The 21,580-nt window shown below is 39.3% G+C and overlaps 1 protein-coding gene across 1 annotated transcript in view; it reads left to right on the top strand.

Moving 5' to 3' along the window:
- The first annotated feature begins 512 nt into the window (after positions 1 to 512).
- Positions 513 to 21,580, top strand: part of ANKFN1 (ankyrin repeat and fibronectin type III domain containing 1) — a 303,707-nt gene continuing 282,639 nt past the window's right edge. The window contains exon 1 of the mRNA XM_055399005.2: positions 513 to 542. The gene's annotated coding sequence lies outside the window, so the exon portion shown is untranslated. The remainder of the gene's footprint in view (positions 543 to 21,580) is intronic.

The following is a 21,580-nucleotide window of genomic DNA, read 5'->3' on the forward strand; positions in this document are numbered from 1 at the left end:
AAAGTTTTCTTGGAAAAGAAAACTTGTCCACTTATCCCAATAAGCATGAATTGAGAAAATCATAATTTTCAGGAGGAGTTTCAGTTAATGGAACAAAGGGTCCGACCTGGGCCTTCAAGAACAGGGTGCACAGTGAGTACGAACCAGAAGCAAGAGGATGATGAACTGAGCCATCAGCCTGTGCAACCAGACTCCATATCTCCTCTCCCCAGGATCAGACCTGGGGAACAAGTGAGCATCAGGAATCTCAACATTAGAGGATGTTCGGGACAGGGAGCTGAGTGTGCAGTGAGGCACCACGATTGACTCCCATGCTTGCTCTGCAGACTGCAGCTCTCTCTGCCTCCAAGAGGAGTTTCCCAATAAAAATGGTTTCATCTCTAAGCTTCTCATTTTTTCAAATGAGAAAACATATTCAAAGGCTGCACCTTCGGAGGCAATTCACTTGCAATTGGTCACTCTGCATTTTTTTAACACAGTTTCTTTCTCTCTTTGTTTCAGAGGCTGCCATTTAAAGACAGGCATTTCACTTGCAGTAAAATGTAAGTACATTTCCTCCTTGAAATGGTATCGCCTTCTAGCTCTAATTCCTAAAAGCTCCAAATCTTTAAGGCTCCCATCTCACATGGCTGAATTTTTCAAGTCTGGCTCAACAAATGCAGTTTAAATCTAATATTTCACACTCTTGATTTGTGTAACGTTGTGGAACATTTTATAAACCATTTAGGAAGCAGATTGAACCTGGATGTGGTTGTGAGCAGGTTACCTCTAAAAGAAGGCTAGAAAAAAGTAAGGAGGAAAGAATTAGACAGTATTCTTTGAGACATTATGAGAGTGTGACAGCATGCTTTTGAATATTCAAGTTCACTCACAAATAGCTGACTATTCCTCTTTGTCCAGTTGATCCTTGTAGTCACAGATTGTTTTCCATTTAACAATATTGGAGTTATCTTAATAATTCTTTCCTGTGTGTGCTACATTACGGCCACTCTCTAGATCGGTGTTCTTTCTAGAATGACTCTCTTGAGTATTACATTTCTTTATTCTTGGTACTCTCAGTGTCCCTACCCAAAGTACAAACCCCCTCTGTTTTAAAAGACAAAATAAAATTATACCAGGTCTGAACTGGCAGTTCTGAGTATTTTAGAGTTTTGCCTTTGAGAATTAGGATGTGATTATTTTTTCTGTTTTAAATTAAAATGTGTCTAATAATTTTAACCAGATAATATGAACATTCCATCTGCCTCTGGAATAATTTGATTATGGGAATCTAAGAACAAAGACATCTGATGTTCCTTACCTTGCAACATATATCACAAATTCTTAAAACAGAAAATTGCCACCAGTCACACTAGACTCTATTATGCAAGTTCAAAAAGCAGAGGATAAATGTGGATTCAATATGAAGACTCTAGCTATTCAATAGTAATTTAAATGGTAATGAGTTTCTTGTCACTACAGATAAGTAAGTAGGAGACCAACAATGCCCAGCTCCTGATGCACACAGAATCTCTACTGGAAGGTGCATCTCAGCAGTCACTGAAGTATTTAATTAGACATCTTGGACCAGAGAGAATCCAGAGGTCTCACTTAAATTATACATATTATACATGTTCTAATAAATTCTCTTTGACTCATTCAGACCCTGAGATCAATGATGTGTTCAGGTGAACTGTAAGAAAAACTTAGTTTTTACTGAGGATGATGTCTTTTGTCTGTTCTCTAGAAGAAATTGCTCCCACAGCTATTTCCCAAATGTCTAAATGTCATCACAAGAAACATCACCCTTAAAATCATTTACATTTTATGTCTAAGTATTATGCACTCACTGGAATTTGTAAAATGTCAAGTTCTGTGTTATACTGTTTTGGTCTTTATTGCATTATCAAGACACCTTCATGTTATAAATGATTTAAGCAGCTTTTACCAATAGAGTCATTCTAGATTTTATGAGCAATCTTCCTTTTCATGTGCTATCATGAGTATTGTATAAAGGGTAACTTTTGACTGTACTTTCTCTTTTGAACATAGAATGCCATTGGGGAAATACCACCTGTGTTCCTTCCATGAATATTCATATTTGGCAGATCTTTTTCATACAGTCTGGTTATTACATTTACACTGCTTTTAAATAATTTAATGTTAAATCCTAAAACATGGTTGATATATGTTCATGGTGAAAATGAAGTGAAGGGCAATTTTAAGCAGCATTTTAAGGCATTATATGCAAATATGCAACTATAAACACACATATGACTGTCAACTCAAGATCTCTTGATCAAAATTTCAGTTGAAAACACCTTTAACCTCCTAGATTGAGGGTGGGGGGTGGAAATCTAGTTATTTCGCTTTGGGTAATTTGTGATCATTTTATTTTTACATTTTTTTCTTAAGGACACACAAAATGCTTGGTGACCTAGTTTATTAATTCTTAAAATTTTATACCATCTATGTACACATCATCTCAGAGCAACTGGCACAAAGTTGGTCTGATCTGTGGAGTCATGGAAACACGTTCAAATCATCAGACTATTGTGACTGGGGTTCATTTTGGCAGCCAGACTCAATGGTCCCCTCTGGAGTTGGCCTTGTGTCCTAATGATGATTGTATTATACAGTCAGTACAAATGGAGAACCACCTAATCAGCACTCCATTCAAACAAGGCTTCCATCCACAGTGACTGGCAGGAGGCTTTGCAAGTAAAGGTCCTGGGAATGTATATGCGCCAAGTAACACCCCAGCCCCACTCTGGGGGAGGGAGGGCAGCCTTACGCAAGCCAGGAAGGTGTGCTCACTGCAGCAAAAGGGCAGGTGACAAAAGGAGCTCTGGAGAAAGAACAAGAAGGTGCGTGTCTGAGTCCCGGACCACTCCCTCAGAAATGGTATGACTTTTGAGAATTTTAGTTAACCTCTCAATTTCTAAGTATCCGTATTATGGTGGGGTAGAGAATAAACTGGGAAAAAAAACGTTTTCTTACCTCCGTCTAAGGGTGCTTGTGATAACAGCATAACTTTTCAGAAAGATTTTATCATCGAAAAATGCTTTCTATCTTCAAAGGATCCTTCTTATTAATTATTGGAGGCACTTGCTGTTTTTCTGTGGAAGTCCCAGGGACTCTGGAAGCAAACTTTGGGTCTTAAAATCAATATTTCACAATAGAAGGAAAAGAACTATATGGAGCCATATCGTCCTCCTGGAAAGACTTGTACTCACATTTTTTGTTTCTTTTCAACTACACATATTCTTTAGGACCACTGCCTCTGGTGGGAGAACTGTCTTCTGGGTGGTATGGGTGAGAAAGTTGCCAAACAAACCTGAATTATCCAGAGGCCTGTAAAATGCACAATTGCTTTTTAAGAGGCCTGGTGATATTGTATGTTCCCTTCGATTTTTGGCAGTAACGATTTTCTGCAATTTGTGGTTTTGCGATTTTTCTTTACGCAGACAACACTCTGGCTCTCATTCAACGTCCCACAGGTTGGGGGCAAGGGGGGAGGAGAGAGAGAGAGAGATTCCCTGGGGCTCTGACCACTCCAGAAAAAGAAGGAAATGTTCATGAAATAAGTCAGAAAGAATGCTTGAGACTCGTGGAAGCTGGTTGGCTAGTGGGGAAGAAGCAACTTTTAAAAAATTGCCAGATTTCATCTGCTACGCAAAAGTCTCTTCCCCTTAACTCCTCTTGACTCTCCACTGGGCTTTGTCTTGATTGCAGTCTCAATCCATTTTCTTTTCTTTTCCTATATTTGATAAGCCAGAACGGTCTCTTCTACCAGGTCTCATCAGGTTCTTCTGGCCTTAATGGGATTCTCTTTAAATATTCTATCTTTAAGTGTCTACTTGCCAATTATTAACTTGGCTTTTGTAAATTACCTGAAGATCCATGTGCCAGAGTTTTTGCCCTTAACTCTTAGCAGAGGCAGCACGTGGATGTAGCTTTTATGTAGAAGGGAGAAATTTGTTCTGTTTCTGTTTATCATCTCTGGAAAGGCTTTGCTGACTTGTGCTTGCTTTTTTATGACTGCTAGGCACTGTGCTGAAGGATTTAAAGTGGCATCCAGGGTGAACCTGTATTTCTTCTCTGTTCACTTCTTTATCTCTAAAGAAGCCCTGTTCTCCGTGGGGCAGAGTAGATATCCCATGACTTATGCCCACTGTTCCTGGACTTCGGATGCCCAAAGCAATTGCACAGGCCCCTTATTTCTCCTCTTTCTATGACCTAAACATCACTGCTTCCTTTGCTTCTAGGAAGAATAACCATTACTTGTAGATTAATTGTGCAATTTTCACTTGTTTGTGTAATATATGGTCTTCCTACATGTCCCCTAGGGAACTGTTTGTGTGGTATCATTATAAATCATGTGTTTTTAATTTTGGAAGATGTTTTCAACATGATGCTGTTCAACAGCGCCCCCTCCCCAAGCCTCCCTCTTCATAACACTCTCTAGAGCCTCCAGACTATGGAAGTCCAATCTGTTTTTTTACTAGCTCAACCCTTTCAGCTTTATTTTGCTAACCTAAGATAACCTTCAGGTGGTTTGTACTAGTTTTGCTTTTGGAGCCGCTCAGAAGTTCACTGCTTCTTCTACAAGACAACGCTCCAAATATTTTGGAATCTGATCCTCTATACTCTGTGACTCTTCCATGTCCAGGCTAAACATCCTCAATTCCTTCAATCATTCTTCATATGACTTGGTTTAGTTACCCTTTTCCATGTGTCCCAGTCACATTTTTCAATGTTTCTCTTAAGCTGTTACAGCCTGAACTGAAAAGAATATTGCCAAGGTGGTTGACCACTGCAGAGCACCAAAGGAAAAAAAAAGAAAAGCTCTCATTCTGGACATGTTATTTCTTTACTATGACCTGTCAATAGCACTCTAGTCCTGAGATTAATGCTAAAACATCTACTTATGTTATATAGAAGCAGACATGAAAGCAGGTTTTTTTTTTCCCCCAGTCCTGTACTTGGTTTGAATATGCAAACCGTAAAGTTTATCCTGGTGACAATGATTAGTTTAAGAATATTAGTAGTGGGAACTGTTAGGAGTTTTTTAAATTTGAATTCTTTTAAAATCCTGTGCAAGTTTTGGAACATACTTGACTTGCCTCTTGACTTCATTCAAGAGATTGATTTTTTTTAAAAAAGCAAGTGTCTGGACTTCAAGCTCCTCAAACATGAAGTCATATTTTATTCATTTGTATCTCCCCTGTGACATTCTGTTAAACAACCAGATATTCAAGAAATGCTTTTATGAAATCAGTCAGTAAAATCAAATAAGGCAACTTTCTGACACCTGGACAGAGAACCATCTTCTGATATATATCGATGCCCTTTACAAACCAAAAACAAGAGGAATTTTATGCTACTATAGTAATGCTTGGTGGTTTTGTAGCATTACAATGTGACCCTCAGGGATAAGCTGCCTGGATTCTAATCCCACTAGACTTTGCTACCTATGTGCTTTGGAGCAAGTTTCTCCCCATCTGGGTCTATTTCCTGATTTGTAAATGATGATATTAAATTATTTGTATCTGCTTCATTTGTTTGTTGCGATGATTAATTAAACTAATCAATGTCATCTAAAGAACGTAGAATAGCTGCCAAAAATATAAAAATGATAATTAAGAGTAGTAATAATAGTATTGTTGTTTCTTTTGTTGTTCTCAAGACATGCTTGTGCAGCTACCCTATCCCAAGGGGAATCAAAGTAAGTCTGGCATTATTTGTTCACAGTGAGCAATATTACAATATCACAATATTACCTTCAAATCATACCTATATTACCAAAATGCTATGTGATCTAATTATATAGAACTCAACTGCTTCATGCCTATCAGAGTTTAGGTATTCAAAAGAACCACAAGTGTCTAAAAAGAAGAAAATACATAAATTTTACTAAATTCAAATATGAATTATGTTATAATCCACAGCAAACTATGCTAAAGATCTTCTTTGTCCAAATTCCTCATAGTAGCTTCTCAAAAATCTGACCTCTTTCTCCCTACTGCTTATGTAACAAGATCCTAGCCTGTGTTGTTTTTTTCTCACTTCTCTCTTGCTGCTGCTGCTGCTGCTAAGTCACTTCAGTAGTGTCCGACTCTGTGCGACCCCATAGACGGAAGCCCACCAGGCGCCCCCGTCCCTGGGATTCTCCAGGCAAGAACACTGGAGTGGGTTGCCATTTCCTTCTCCAATGCGTGAAAGTGAAAAGTGAAAGTGAAGTCGCTCAGTCGTGTCCGACTCCTAGCGACCCCATAGACCGCAACCTACCAGGCTCCTCCATCCATGGGATTTTCTAGGCAAGAGTACTGGAGTGGGGTGCCATTGCCTTCTCCCACTTCTCTCTTAATCATGTCCAATTCTGCAGGATTAATAAACAACTAGCCTATTATTTTCAGTCTCCAACAATTACATTTATTATATAATTTCAATGTGGTCTTTCCAGCCTATTCCTGGAATATATAAAAACATATGTAGATATCATAAATCTTGTTGATGTAATGGATGTATAACACAAAATTCACAAATAATAATAAAATATGCAATATTTGGTTCAGTTCAGTCCAGTCACTCAGTCGTGCCCACCTTTTTGCAACCCCATGGACGGCACCGTACCAGGCTTCCCTGTCCATCACCAACTCCTAGAGCTTACTCAAACTCATGTCCATCAGTCAGTGATGCCATCCAATCATCTCATCCTCTGTCATCCCATTCTCTGCCTGCCTTCAATCTTTCCTAGCATCGAGGACTTTTCCAATGAATCAGTTCTTCACATCAGGTGGCCAAAGTATTGGAGCTTCAGCATCAGTCCTTCCAGTGAATATTCAGGACTGATTTCCTTTAGGATTGACTGGTTTGACCTCCTCGCAATCCAAGGACTCTCAAGAGTCTTCTCCAACACCACAGTTCAAAAGCGTCAATCTTTCAGTGCTCAGCTTTCTTTACAATCCAAATCTCACATCCATACGTGACTACTGGGAAAACCATAGCTTTGACTAGACAGACCCTTGTTGGCAAAATAATGTCTTTGCTTTTTAATATGCTGTTTAGGTTGGTCATAACTTTTCTTCCAAGGAGCAAGCATCTTTTAATTTCATGACTGCAGTTACTATCTGAAGTGATTTTGCAGCCCAAGAAAATAAAGTCTGTTACTGTTTCCATTGTTTCCCCATCAATTTGCCATGAAGTGATGGGACCAGATGCCACAATCTTAGTTTTGTGAATGTTGAGTTTAAGCCATCTTTTTCATTCTCCACTTTCACTTTCATCAAGAGGCTCTTTAGTTTTTCACTTTCTGCCATAAGGGTGGTGTCATCTGTGTATCTGAGGTTATTGATATTTCTCCTGGCAATCTTGATTCCAGCTTGTACTTCTTCCAGCCCAGCGTTTCTCATGATGTACTCTGCATATAAGTTAAATAAGCGGGGTGACAATATACAGCTTTGGTGTTCTCCTTTCCCAATTTGGAACCAGTCTGTAGTTCTATTTGTCACTTCCACTGTATAACTATAAGGGATCTGATTTAAGTCATACCTGAATGGCCTAGTGGTTTTCCCTACTTTCGTCAGTTTAAGTCTGAATTTGGCAATAAGGATTTCATGGTCTGAGCCATAGTCAGCTCACGGTCTTGTTTTTTTCTGACTGCATAGAGCTTCTTCATCTTTTGCTGCAAAGAATATAATCAATCTGATTTCAGTATTGACCATCTGGTGATGTGTAGAGTATTCTCTTGTGTTGTTAGAAGAGGATGTTTGCTATGACCAGTGTGTTCTCTTGGTACAACTCTATTAGCCTTTGCCCTGCTTCATTCTGTACTCCAAGGCCAAATTTGCCCATTACTCAAGATATCTCTTGACTTCTTGCTTTTGCATTCCAGTCCCCTATGATGAAAAGGACATCCTTTTTGGGTGTTAGTTCTAGAAGGTCTTGTAGTTCTTCATAGAACCATTCAACTTCAGATTCTTTAGCATTACTGGTTGGGACATAGGCTTGGATTACTGTGATCTTGAATGGTTTGCCTTAGAAACGAACAGAGATCATTCTGTCATTTTTGAAAATTGCACCCAAGTACTGCATTTTGCACTCTTTTGTTGACTACGATGGCTACTCCATTTCTTCTCAGGGACTCTTGCCTACAGTAATAGATATAATGGTCATCTGAACTAAATTTGCCCATTCCAGTCCATTTTAGTTCATTGATTCCTAAAATATCAATGTTCACTCTTGCCATCTCCTGTTTGACCACTTCCAATTTACCTTGATTCAGGAGAAAGAACAAGATGGCGGAGGAATAGGACGGCGAGACCACTCTCTCCCCCACAAATTCACCAATTTACCTTGATTCATGGACCTAACCTTTTAGGTTCCTATATAATATTGTTCCATACAGCATCAGACTTTACTTCCATCACCAGTCACATCCACAACTGGACGTTGTTTTCACCTGGCTCCATCTGTTCATTCTTTCTGGACTTATTTCTCCATTCTTCTCCTGTAGCATCTTGGGCACCTACCAACCTGGGGAGTTCGTCTTTCAGTGTCATATTGTTTTACTTTTTGTAAATTTCATATAACCAATTGATTCTCACACAATACTTTTCATTAATTTTTCCTGAATCTTGTACTTGTAGTCAACCAATGGCTGTAATTGATGAATAAATATAGTTTACATATAAACGTGGTTGATATTTATATTTATGTTAATGAGTAAGACAGGGCTTCCCCCAATAGCTCAGCAGGGCTTCCAGGGTGGCTCAGTGGTAAAGAACCCACCTGACAATTCAAGGAGACACAGATTCAATCCCTTGGTCAGGAAGATCCCCTGGAGGAAGAAATGGGAGCCCACTCCAGTATTCTTGCCTGGAGAACCTCATGGACAGAAGTGGCTTGTGGGCTACGGTCCATAATTCGCAGAGTCAGATATGACTGACTAGCACAGCACAGAATGAGTAAGACAAAAGTGAAACAAAGCTGTGTGTCACAGACCCACTCATTCATTAAGAATGTGAGCAACTTCTTTACTAAGTTGGATAATATTTTTTAATACTATAAAATATTTCCTCAAGTTTCTGTATTATTCACAACATGATAGTCATAAACTCAATATTCCTTTTTGCTTAATCTGCTTTACTAATATTTTCTACCTCACTTTCTTAAATTTAGACAACCAACAACACAATAAATCAGGATTTGATTTGTAGTGTTTATTGATTTCTTTGGTGTAGATACTTCTATCATGGCCAATTTCAAGCAACTAACATGACATGCCTGAATATGGAATCAAGAAAGGATTGCAATAGCTTTATATGGTGTTTCTACTATACACATGCAATAGATGCAAATAACCACAGAAGAGCAGGTAATAAGAAAATGCCATAAAACAGATATGAAGTGATGAGTTTTGAGTATTAGATGTCTATTCAAATTTTTTTCATTTAGGTTCACGTATGAGAGTAACCTGGGGCTTCCCTGGTGATTCAGATGGTTAAGAATCTGCATGCAATGCAGGGAATCTAGGTTTGATTCCTGGGTCAGGAAGATTCCCTGGAGAAGGAAATGGCATCTGAGCAACTGACACACACATGAGAATAACCTATACCATGACCTTTGAACTGTGCAGGTTTGAACTGTGCAAGTCTGCATGTTTGTGGATTTTTTTCAATAAACATACTGAAAAAATATTGCAACAACTTGAAAAAAATCACAAATTGTACAGCCTTGAAATAACAATAAAGAAACATTAGTATGTTCTGAATGCATAAAACATGTAGATATACACATGGCATACAAAATACGTGTTAATCAACTGTTTGTGTTGTTGGTAATGCTTCTTGTCAACAGTAATTAAGTTGGGGTGAGTCAAAAGTTATATGTAATTTTCTACTGCACAAGGAATCAGCACCCCTAACTCCCACATTGTTCAAGAATCAACTGTAGGGTTTTTTGGGGGGGTTGTTTTGCCATTCTATCCTCCTTTACGTTTACCTAGTATTGAGTTTCTTTGTTCTTTGAAAACTTTATGTGTATCTCACTTTTCTTGAGACTTTCCTTCTCTCCCTCCTTCCATCCTGTTCTCCCCACACTGCCTTCTCTCTAAGTTTTGCTGTTGCCTCTACTCAGCCCCCTCACCAGGACTCCCAATCCAACTAAACATCTGATGGAGGCTTATGTTCCTGCTCCACGGTTTCATTGAGAACATCCAAGCTCAGTCATTTTATAAAGCTGAGTGTATTTTATTGAGCTTCCCTCAGCCACACCTGAATCCCAAGCAACAATTTTCTTCCTCCTTTGACAAGTTGAGAAGACTCACGTTACCCTCCTGGCCTCAATCAGTGAGCCCAGCTTTAACTTCCCCCTTGATATCAAGATTGTAATCCTCAGAAACTGCAGGTGCAGAACTCCTAGCCCTTCCTGATTCTAGTCCTCCCTTGTTCTGATTCCAAACTGAAACTCAGCTAGATGGCTTCACCCCTCCACTTACCTCTTTACTTTCCTGTATTATTTGTTATCTTCAGAGTTAATGGGTTTCTTTGTGAACAAGGCCGTATCTTTTCGATACTTTATCTACTTCATTGAGTCCCATATACTTATATGGTCTCCTGGGGAAATGAATTGGGATAATGATGTGATTTTTTTAATATAAAGGATTAAAGCAATAAAAGGAAATGCTAGTATAAAGCTGGTGTATGTTGTCTGCCTAGAAAACACGCCCTTTCCTTTTTGTCTACCTGAATCTTAAGCATTTTTCTCTGGCTACTTACTCTAACTCGTGTTCTGCCTTCCTTCAGTTTAGCCTCATAAACATATATTGAATTCTACAACATACCCGGCACTGTACTAGCACTGAGAGTACAGTAATGAAGAAGACAGGCACGGCCCTTGTCTTCACGGAATGTATGTCTAGTGTTGTTGTTGTTCAGTCTCCAAGCTGTGTTCCGCTCTTTAACCACTCTGCGAACTGTAGCCTGCCAGACTCCTCTGTCCATGGGATTTCCCAGGCAAGAATACTGGAGTGGGTTGCCATTTCCTTTTTCAGGGGATCTTTCTGATCCAGGGATCAAACCCATGTCTTCTGCATTAGCAGGTGGATTCCTTACCACTCCTGGGAAACCCGTATCTAGTATGGGAAACAACTAAACAAAAATTTGCAATACAGTATAATAGTAATATTAAAGACCTTAGCAATTACCATTAGAGCATCATATTTTACAACTGATTGCATATTCATTTTATTATTTTGTGATTTGTACACATGGATTCATCATGTTTCCCCAATTCTGAAAGAACCATGAAGATAGTGAATACATATCCTGTAGTTAGTTCTCTTATTTATGTCTTTGAATTCACACATTAAGCTGGGGATCACTGAGTACACAGAATTAAGTAGTCTTTATACTGCAGTAGGGTAAAAGGCACCAAAGAGGTAACTTTAAGGTCAGTTATTATTGCTTTTCGTCAATGGCCATTACAGAAGTTATAGAACGGTTTGTTGGTACAGAGTGATCTTTAAAGTCTCAGTGTATGGTTCAGAATAAGACTATTATGCTAGAGTTAATGTTACAAAGAAACAGCAGATTATTGTGTCTCCATGTTAATTCAATTTTAAGGCTAAAATAAAGAAACTTTAAAGTGGTTAAAGTAACTTTATTCCTGATTTATGAAGCATCTCATCTTTTAAAAGGAGAGAGGCAGACCAAGGAGGAGACACAATTCTACATAAAAGACACTGTAAAAGCTAACTGTTCAGATCATGACTAGATACTGGGTTAAAGGACCGCCAGGAAACCTCTAGCATATACTCCAATATTTGGATCAAATTAAAGATAATAAAATTACATCCACCAGATGAACATAACAAGAGACAGAAAATACCAAGTACTGGTGAGAACATAGAACAGCTGGCATTCCCATATATTGCTGGTGGATGAAACATTTGGTACAACCACTTTGGAAAACGAGCATTATCTCCTAAAGATGAACATAGGCATACTTGTAACTTAGTGAGTCTATTATTTTATCTACACCCAAGAGAAATGCACCGTGGTATATTCACACAGCGAAATAACAATAGAGCAATGAGAATATGCAGTCTACAGCTACATGGAGCCACATGAATAAATCTCACAATGTTTAATGATAGAAGCCAGACATTGGAGAGTGCTAATGCAATTAATAAGCATTATGAATCCATTTGGGGAGAACTAATACCTGTTGAACCTTTTCCATTTTTTCTTTTTTCCACCAAATGCTATCATATCAGCAATGGTTGGAGCAGATTAAAGTTAATAGAAAGACTATAAGACAGCAGAGTTTCCATCTGAAGAGGTCATTGAGTTAGGATAGGGGGGGAATACTAGATATCCAATGAATGAGGCCATGTTCTCAGACAGATACTCTGTGGCAGTGGGAAAAACATAGATAAGAAGTGAAGCTTGAAAAGAAGCTAAAGGCCAGTAAGAAAATCCAAAATAATTGAAAAGGATCATACAGTGAGTTAATGTTACCATTTAAACACTCAACCACCCAAAGATGGGAAAGAAAGAGGATCCCATACTTATAAGAAAGACCACACAGTGGCAGAAGAGGAACACACCCTGATCTGAGGCCAAGGTCACACATCTCCTGGTAAAGTGAGGCAAAGTATAGCTGGAGAAAGATTAGAAGGTATAACGTGATATGGAAGCCAGAAATGGGACTGCCTTTCCTAAACACGGCATATACGTCAAGAAGCTCCAGATAGATAGACTGGACTATCATTAGGACTACCATAACCTTCTCACCATGAGAACCAACTCAGGAAAAATGTTTAAAGGGCTGTATTTATTAAAATTATACATATATATGCATTTCAAATCTGGAATTACAGTTTTAATCTCCAGGTACATTAAGGGGTATTGAAAAATGTTATGCATTTATTAAAATTTAAAACTTATATAAGTAAAAGTGAAAATAAACAAATGGGATTTAATAAAATGTAAATACTTTGCACAGCAAAGGAAACCATCAACAAAATAAAGACAACCTATGGAATGGGAGAAAATGTTTGCAAATGATGCAACCAACAGGGAGTCAATATCCAAAAAACAAAAACTCTAAATCAAAATATACATGTACCTCAGTGTTCAGAGCAACACTATTTACAATAACCAAGGCATGGAAACAAGCCAAATGCCCATCAACAGATGCCTGGGTTAGGAAGAAGTGAGATAAACATACATACGTATAACACACACACACATATACACATACACATAGAACAGAACACGACTCAGTCATAAAAAAGAATGAAATGTAACTTGCAGCAACACGGATGGACCTGGAGAATGTTATACTTAGTGAAGTAAGTCAGATCGAGAAATACAAATACTACACGTGCATGCTAGGTGGCTCCAGTCACGTCCAACTCTTTGTGACTCTGGACTGTAGCCCACCAGGCTTCTCTGTCCGTGGAATTCTCCAGGCAAGAATTGTGGAGTGGGTTGCCCTGTCTCCCTCCAGGGGATCTTCCCAACCCAGGGATTGAACCTATGTCTCTTACATCTCCTGCATTGGCAAGTGGATTCTTTACCACTAGTGCCACCTGGGAAGCCCACAAATACTATATGATATCACAATACTATATAATATCACTGTGTGGAATCTAAAAAATAATACAACTGAACTGATATACAAAACAGAAAACAGACATAGAAAACAAACTTATGGTTACCAAAGCAGAAAGCAGAGGAAGGAGAGAGGGATAAATTAGGATTATGAGATTAGCAGATACAAAATATTCTACGAAAAATACATATGCAATAATTACTGTACAGCACAGGGAAATATATTCCATATTTATGATAACTTGTAATGAAATATAATCTGCAAAAAAGCTGAATTACTATGCTATGTTCAGTATTGCAAATCAACTATACCTCAATTTTTTTAAAAAACCTATATAATTATTATAAATTCTGGGACTTTAAATACATTTTCAGTTCAGTGAAACTTCATTGTACTGTGGCGAAGCCAGTTGGCCGGAGTTCAGCCATAGCCCATTGCGAAATATCACAGATGGGGTGGGGCGTGGGAGTGCAGAAAGCAGGAAGGAGGGCCAAGATGCTGTTTGGAGGGAAGTTCTGAACGGCACGCAGGGTGCGGCAGGAAGGGAGTGTGACTTCAAATACTGTGTACATGATCGGCTTTCCTTTCCTATTCATAACCTATAAACTTCAGCATATTAATTTTTAAATGTGTGTCTAGCATGTGCTAATTGTCAAGCACTGTGCTAGGTAAGGTAGGTGAAGGTCCCTTAGTAAAGACGGACTCTCTGTGCTCCTCTTCATTCCAGTGGAGGCATCAAGGTGAAGGCAGGACAGAATAGCTCTAAGGGAATAACATCTTATACAAAATTTTCCCCAAATGGAGGAGAAACCACGTTTAATCATTTTTCCTGGATTGTTGTTTTTCTCAAGATTTCTCGCCTCCTTCCTTGTGTGCTTGGTATCCCAAGTCACATGCCCAGAATAAACACTCTCAATGACTCAAAGTTACTGCATCATGATTCCTGGGCCTCGGTCTTCAGGGCCCAGCAACCTAAGTACAGAGTAGTTACTCAGCTCTGAGAGGCACTCTCAAAAACAGATCAAGAGAAAGCTGAATGACTGAATGATGTTACTGCTCATCTTGGGGTGTTTTGGGTTTTGTTTTTGTTTTTTTTATACCTGAGATTAGATACCCAGTCCTTTCATAAATCCAGAAAAACTGCATGTGGTCAGCAAGGAAGGGCTGAATATCACTGGATCCAGATACCCTAAGTAGAAGGATCAGAGCTATAGTTCTAACAAGAGAACCTCCAGGGAGTGGAGGGTTAAGAGAACAAGCTTGCTTGGAGACTCAGCTTGACCCTCTGAAGCTTGTCTCAACTCACCACTCAACAGAAAATTTAAGCCATTGCTTTGCTTTGGAGAAGGTTTTATGTAGAGAAGGATCAACCTTTTGTTCATTAAAACTTGAGGGTACTTTTTTAATCTTAGTAATTAAGATTCTTCTAATTTCAGTATGTGTTTTCCAAAAAAAGGGCTTTCAATAATATTGAGTATTTGAATTATCAAACATTTGCTGATTGCTTACTAGTCTGTAGCCTCTTGAAAATTTGCTAGGTCTTGCTCCCAAAAGGCATTACCTGTGTTTTAATTTCTAATATTCAGCAGTCCTTTCTTTTTTGCCGTCTGCAAATTTAACTGTATAATATTCAGCAAAAAGAAAAAAAATTAAATCAGTAAGAAATGTTGCCCACCTTCTCACGCACGGATCCTTTTTCAGACACAAGACTCACTGGAGGCCCAAAGTTGCAGGTTCCTCAGGTCATTTGTTTCATGCACTTCAATGACTCTCATGGAGTGAAGGTCTCACCAAGTGGAGAGAGATCCCAGTATTGAAAGATTTTCTTTTACCTATCATGGTGCCTAAACCTGAGATAACCCTTTACTCAGAGCTCAACAGTGATCTTCCTTGCCACATTAAAGGCTTAGATTTATTAAAAGGTGCTCCCACAGTGTGCTATGGGTAAGTTAATGAATCTTCACAGGGTAATTTTGACAGTTAGCAATTTTTTACCTTACACATCAATTTTAAAACTCAAATCCCTCATGGTCTGTGACTTTGGTGTGGTTCTTCAATTTTGTCAATACTGTTTTTAAGCAGATAGAAACACTTAGAGTAATACTATTTTATTTGCAGACAAGAAAGATAATTTTATTTACAATGTTTTAAAGGAAAGCACATTCTAGTCCATTTTAATTATGTCATTAAAGTGAAGACTAATAGAAGTAGGGGCTAAGAGACAACATCAAGAGAAAAGCAATTCTCTAAGGAAACTGGAGAATCCTGCTTTTATTTTGAAATTTTAACGCAGACCTGCAGGAGCTGTGCTGGTAATTGATTTTTATAGTTTTGCTACAGCACTAAGTCATGTTTTATGGATTCTTTTATAGGAGAGCTGTGTTGCAATTTATTAAAAGGGAAGACAGACAGCATCAACCTACTAAAAGGTCAGAGAGAAAAAAGCAGATGGGTCTCTTCCCCTGAATCAGGTTAAAATGGTCCTGCCTGTCAAGAAAGCGTCGCTTTGAAGAATTCATTATTCACCCCAAAAGAGGCATCTGTAATCAGTGTTGCTCCTTTCTATTTCCCACACCACAAACACCACCTCTAATCAGACGAGGAAGAAATTCAGTAGTAATTGCAAGGTGATTCCAAACTGCATTGGAAACATAACTTGGGATATAGGCTACCCAGGCTGGAGTCCACTTCCTAATTGGTATGTTTGAAGCAAACCTACCTCATTCATGGCATCATGGGCAAAGGCTTCAGTAAGGACTGAACTGAGAGACCTTTTAATCTGTTCTGCCTCCAAGAAAAGAATCTCAAAGAGACCAAGCCCCTCCAGAGACATAATAATGTCAGTCAGTCTCTAACCCATCTCTGCAGCTCCAGCTAATGGCTGCAGCTCAAGTTACAAAGTTGCCCAGCTCTGTTTGTTGGACTCATTCCGTTTCCAACCTTCTCTCATTATTTTCTTTACAAACCCCTTTTGTATTTTTTCCCTTGTGGGTCTCATGCTTTGAAGAACTTAGCTTATTAAACAAACAGTTAATGAAAAATAAATGTTACAATTTTTATGAACCAAAATGGGAAATTGCCCATCAGAACTTTGATTTTGCGGACGTGTTCAGCATTACCACGTGAGTTATTACAGTCTTCTAAAGGAAAAAAAGAAACTTTGCATTTTCAATTAGACTTTTTAGAAATGTAGGCAGTTTTCTATTGGCATATACATCATTAAAATCCTGAAGCCTAATAATACATGAAGGTCTAAGGGTAGTTATCCACATTATAGGCGCGTTTCCATTCAGAGACCTTAAGGATGTTATAAAATCTCTGCTTAGTTCTTGCCTTTCAGGCACAAGCTTCAAACATGAATTACTCATTTCAGGGTGCTGTTTAATTCTTTTCACTTGAGAACACACAGTTAACCGCCGTGAGCCAATGGAATCACAAACATGGGTAAAAGATCTATCATTTGCTGTAGGTAGAACAGCTGCCTTCTGAAAACTGTGATTATCACTAGAATCATATCCCTCACTTTCCATTTTCCATTCATGTTTATAAAATAAGGAAACACAATGCACTACTCAGATAACTGACCAACAAATGCTACTTTTCAGGCAATGATGCCTTTGCTTGCTTGTTGGCAAGAAGCACCCCATAAAGAAAACTTGACATGGCTGTTACAAGACCAGGAGCTGACTGTGGCTCAGATCATGAACTTATTGCCAAATTCAGACTTAAATTGAAGAAAGTAGGGAAAAACACTAGACCATTCAGATATGACCTAAATCAAATCCCTTATGATTATACAGAGGAAGTGAGAAATAGATTTAAGGGACTAGATCTGATAGATAGAGTGCCTGATGAACTCCGGACGGAGGTTCGTGACATTGTACAGGAGACAGGGACCAAGACCATTCCTATGGAAAAGAAATGCAAAAAAGCAAAATGGCTGTCTGAGGAGGCCTTACAAATAGCTGTGAAAAGAAGAGAAGCGAAAAGCAAAGATATAACCATCTGAATGCAGAGTTCCAAAGAATAGCAACGAGAGATAAAAAGCATTCCTGAGCAATCAATGCAAAGAAATAGAGGAAAAAAACAGAATAGGAAATACAAGAGATCCCTTCAAGAAAATTAGAGACACCAAGGGAATATTTCATGCAAAGATGGGCTCGATAAAGGACAGAAATGGTATGGACCTAACAGAAGCAGAAGATATTAAGAAGAGGTGGCAAGAATACACAGAAGAACTGTACCAAAAGATCTTCACGACCAAGATAATCACAATGGCATGATCACTGCCCTAGAGCCAGACATCTTGGAATGTGAAGTCAAGTGGGCCTTAGAGAGCATCATGACGAACAAAGTTAGTGGAGGTGATGGAATTCCAGTTGAGCTATTTCAAATCCTGAAAGATGATGCTGTGAAAGTGCTGCACTCAATATGCCAGCAAATTTGGAAAACTCAGCAGTGGCCACAGGACTGGAAAAGGTCAGTCTTCATTCCCATCCCAAAGAAAGGCAATGCCAAAGAATGCTCAAACTACCGCACAATTGCACTCATCTCACATGCTAGTAAAGTCATGCTCAAAATTCTCCAAGCCAGGCTTCAGCAATATGTGAACCGTGAACTTCCAGATGTTCAAGCAGGTTTTAGAAAAGGCAGAGGCACCAGAGATCAAATTGCCAACATCCGCTGGATCATGGGGAAAGCAAGAGAGTTCCAGAAAAACATCTATTTCTGCTTCATTGACTATGCCAAAGCTTTTGACTGTGTGGATCACAATAAACTGTGGGAAATTCTGAAAGAGATGGGAATACCAGACCACTTGACCTGCCTCTTGAGAAACCTGCATGCAGGTCAGGAAGCAACAGTTAGAACTGGACATGGAACAACAGACTGGTTCCAAATAGGAAAAGGAGTACATCAAGGTTGTATATTGTCACCTTGCTTATTTAACTTATATGCAGAGTATATCATGAGGAACGCTTGGCTGGAAGAAGCACAAGCTGGAATCAAGACTGCTGGGAGAAACATCAATAACCTCAGATATGCAGATGACACCATCCTTATGGCAGAAAGTGAAGAGGAACTAAACAGCCTCTTGATGAAAGTGAAAGAGGAGAGTGAAAAGGCTGGCTTGAAGCTCAACATTCAGAAAACAAAGATCATGGCATCTGGTCCCATCACTTCATGGGAAATGGAGAAACAGTGGAAACAGTGTCAGAATTTATTTTTTGGGGCTCCAAAATCACTGCGAATGCTGATTGCAGCCATGAAATTAAAAGATGCTTACTCCTTGGAAGGAAAGTTATGACCAACCTAGATAGTCTATTAAAAAGCAGAGACATTACTTTGCCAACCAAGGTCCATCTAGTCAAGGCTATGGTTTTTCCCGTGGTCATGTATGGATGTGAGAGTTGGACTGTGAAGAAAGCTGATCGCCAAAGAATTGATGCTTTTGAACTGTGGTGCTGGAGAAGACTCTTGAGAGTCCCTTGGACTGCAAGGAGATCCAACCAGTCCATTCTAAAGGAGATCAATCCTGGGTGTTCATTGGAAGGACTGATGGTAAAGCTGAAACTCCAATACTTTGGCCACCTCATGCAACGAGTTGACTCACTGGAAAAGAGTCTGATGCTGGGAGGGATTGGGGGCAGGAAGAGAAGGGGACGACAGAGAATGAGATGGCTGGATGGCATCACCAACTCGAAGGACATGAGTTTGAGTGAAGTCCGGGAGTTGGTGATGGACAGGGAGGCCTGGCGTGCTGTGATTCATGGGGTTGCAAAGAGTCGGACATGACTGAGCGACTGAACTGAACTGAAGTCTGCATTTGGTAGAGGAAAGGAGACTTAGAGATTTAAATATGTAATATACAGAAATGTAAGTCATTTGAAAGTCAAATTTTAAAAAGTTGAGAACTAAAGTATCAGAAATAAGACACATATTTCCTACATATATTTCATATCTTAGACTAACAACTCTACTTAAAAAATAAACAACTTTGAAGTGAATATTTCAGCTTATATGCTAGCTGCATAATACCAATTGTTACCAGTTATAGAGTTTAAATTTTTTGCCAGTATGTGGGTGTACAAACACTCAATTTGCATACCCATGTGTGTGCAAACTGGGTATTTGTTTTCACATATTTTTTCCTTATTACCTGACTTAATCTTATTAATAACACTGAAAAATGGGATTTTTTTAAGCATTTTACTATAGAAACCGAAGGTCAACTATGAAGCATTCTGCCCAAGATCATATGCACTTACACAATAGAAGATCTGGAATTAAGTTCATCTAACTTTAAGAAAGATTAAGTTCTTTCTTCCACGGTTAAATGTCCTCTTAAGATTGCTTCCGTTCCGTTCCGTTCAGTCGCTCAGTCGTGTCCGACTCTTTGCGACCCCATGGACTGTAGCCTACCAGGCTTCTCCGTCCATGGGATTCTCCAGGCAAGAACACTGGAGTGGGTTACCATTTCCTTCTCCTGAGACTAAATAGAACTGCTAAATCCTCCTGCCTTTGAGCATAACCTCAATATGTTTTTCCTTAAAGCTACCTTCTAGAAAACTTAAATAGTGGATAGCAAGGTCCTGTTTGATGTGTATTCGGTTTTAACTACTGTCAGTTCTGGAGAATTGGACAGAACAGTGCCCACTTAAGTTGGGCTTGTCTAAAATGCCTGTTTCTCCTAAGTTCTCCAAGATTTGCTCGACCGCCCATTCATCAGTGTACAGCAACAGATTCTGTTTCCATTTGTTATACACCTCTCCGTGCCAGCCACTTAACTATGTTCCTTGTGTAAGTTATTGTTGTTTTTTCAGTCACTAAGTTGTGTCTGACTCTTTTGCAACCCCATGGACTACTGTCTGCCAGGCTCCTCTGTCTATGGGATTTCCCAGGCAAAAAGACTAGAGTGAGTTGCCATTTCCCTCACCAGAGGACCTTCCCAACCAAGGGATTGAACATGCATCTCCTGCATTGGCAGGGGGGTTCTTTACCATACAGCCACCAGGGAAATTACTTGTATAAGTTATACCTGGAGAAATAAATGTTGAAAGAATGTAAAATTTAACATGTCATTCAATAATCAGAATAGTATTATGAGGCTTAAGTTACTATTTTCATGTAGGTGGAAGACAGAGGTTTGTTGAAGCCATACAGTGAAAAAATCAGGAAGCTGGAATCCAAGTATCTATCAGGCCCCAAAGACCATGCTCTTCCCCGGAAAGACCTTACCTGAAAGTTACAGCAGGTGGATTGTCTTTGCTTTCAGTTTCTGGGAATTAGATTTTATTACATTTGGTATGGAAACCTATGTAATACTTGTCAAGGTTTCCCAAGAGCAGAGCCTAAGACAAGGATGAGATTTCAGGTGCATGCATGTGCCTGCTCAGTCATGTCCAACTCTGTGACCCCTTGGATTGTAGTCCACCAGACTCTTCTGTCCATGGGATTCTCCAGGCAAGAATACTGGAGAGGGTTGCTGTTTCCTCCTCCAGGGGAGCTTCTTGACTTGGTACATGTGGTTTATTAGAAGGTGATTGAGGGAAACATGGGTAAGAAAGAAGAAGCGGAGCATAGAAGGGAAAGTGGCTTCCCTGGTGGCTCAGACGGTAAAGAATCTGCCTGCGATGCAGGAGACCTGGGTTTGATTCCTGGGTTGGGAACGTCCTCTGGAGTAGAAAATGGCAACCCACTCCAGTATTCTTGCCTGGAGAATCCCATGGACAGGGGAGCCTCACAGTCCATGGGATCACAAAGAGTTGGACACAACTGAGTGACTAACACACACACACACACACATTTAGAAGGAAGGTTAAAAGGTGCATTATCAAACAAGTTAACATGTGGACAGTTGGAACTTAATCCCACTGGGAGACAAGAATGCTGTGAGGACCATACTGCCATTGGAAATAGCATGGAGTGGAGCTGCAAACTCCCCAGTCATGTCCAGTCTGGCTAGAACAGCTTCAATATC

The sequence above is a fragment of the Moschus berezovskii genome, chromosome 20, assembly GCF_049115385.1.
Source record: "Moschus berezovskii isolate FMDL1 chromosome 20, NW_MosBer_1.0, whole genome shotgun sequence".
NCBI classification, from domain to species: Eukaryota; Metazoa; Chordata; class Mammalia; order Artiodactyla; family Moschidae; genus Moschus; species Moschus berezovskii.